The sequence below is a fragment of the Dendrobium catenatum genome, unplaced genomic scaffold (genome assembly GCF_001605985.2).
Source record: "Dendrobium catenatum unplaced genomic scaffold, ASM160598v2 original_scaffold_264440, whole genome shotgun sequence".
Lineage (NCBI taxonomy): Eukaryota > Viridiplantae > Streptophyta > Magnoliopsida > Asparagales > Orchidaceae > Dendrobium > Dendrobium catenatum.
Genome location: NW_021582839.1, coordinates 1 through 1606, shown reverse-complemented (window position 1 = coordinate 1606; position 1606 = coordinate 1). Strand labels below are relative to the sequence as shown.

The window sequence follows — 1606 nt, the reverse complement described above, 5'->3', positions numbered from 1 at the left end:
CAGCTCACCGATCTCATCAACAACAGTGTAGCCGTTAGAGAACCTCCCGGTGGGGCCATCAGCAAAATCAATTCCATACGGGACATAGTTGGCTTTAGCCAATGAAGCTAAATTATTATTGTTACCGTTATCTATAAGAGAATCGCCAAAAATAAACATCGCCGGAACCAGCTCCTTCCGGCCTTGGCCACCGCCGTCGGGCGATGAATCCGGCGAACAAAAAGGCAGAAGAAGAAGGAGAAAGAAAGGGAAGCTAAAGAAGGCCATGAAAGTTGGTTGAAATCGAAGAAAGAAGGGAAGAAATTAAGGGTGGATATATAGTGATAGAAGATGTAGAGAGAGATGGCATAGAGGAAGAAGAAGAAGGTAGTTGGGGAAGTTATTAATGGATGTAAATGTCCTTCAACGGAGTAGTAAAGGTTGATCATGTGGCTTAGGTAAAAGGGAAGAAGGGTAGAAGACCAAAAGTCTCAACGAAAGACTTTAGCCATTTTTGGGAACTATAATAGACCATGTAGCTATAATACTTATTATTTGACTTATAATGCTATAAGTAGCTATTTTTGGGAATAGCATTAGACTAATGAGTAACTTTCAAGGTATGTTTTTATGAAATTCATGATTTGATGGGTTTCAAAATTTTGTTTTTATTTTGGGATGAGGATAAATTTAAGACTTTAATATTTATTCTAATTCAATTTTAATCAAACTTTTTTTAAGTTAATATATAAATTTAATTGATTAAATATAGATTCATGAAATTTATTATATTATGAGTTTAAAATTTTGTATTTATTTTGAAATGATTGTAATTTAAATGATAGTTGATTATCCATATATTGTATTTATTTTAAATTTATTCTAATTAAATTTAAATTATACATATAAATAAATATAATGTCTAAAATTCTTAATAGAAATTTAATAGATTGTATATGTGATATATTTATCTTAAAGCAAATAGAATGACTTTGTTACTTTTTTTTTAATCTTGAAGATCTCGTAAATTAAAAGAGAAAAAAAGTTGGGCTTAAGGAATCAACTACAAATTTTTTTTTTAATTTGAAAACAAATAAAGAAGAAAATTGGTCCCGTAGCTCAGTTGGTTAGAGCGTTGGTCTTATGAGCCGAAGGTCGCGGGTTCGAGCCCCGCCGGGACCATATTTACAAATATTGATCTCGCAATCTTCTCGCCTAACTTCCAATACAAAATCTTTTTTGTTAATTAATATTTAGTGTGATATTTACTGCCATCTCGGAACGGTTTTTTATTGAATTTTCTGTTCATACTTAATTTGTATTGAGGGATAACTTTTTAATTATTTTTATTTTATTTTTTAGATTACAATCAGAATTTTAATTTGATCATTATTTTCTATTGCTTTTAAAATTTTCTTATACTAAAAATTTACCTCTAACATCAGCTTTAAAAAGTCGAACAAAGCTTTAGGCTTTTTTTATGGCAGCTTTCTTTCGATTTCGAATTTCTAAAGTAGTTTTCTAGCTCGAAAATTTCATGAAAGCAACAAAAAAATAGTGGTCAAAAGCTATCTCAAATGAAATCTTAGTCTTCATTTTTTTCATCAAATTAATTTGTATTTGAAAT

General features: G+C 30.0%; 1 non-coding gene across 1 annotated transcript; it reads left to right on the top strand.

Annotated features, from left to right (window-relative positions):
• Positions 1-1087: 1087 nt before the first annotated feature.
• On the top strand, positions 1088-1161 carry TRNAI-UAU. The gene has a single exon. It is a non-coding gene; the product is annotated as a tRNA-Ile (tRNA).
• Positions 1162-1606: the final 445 nt, after the last annotated feature.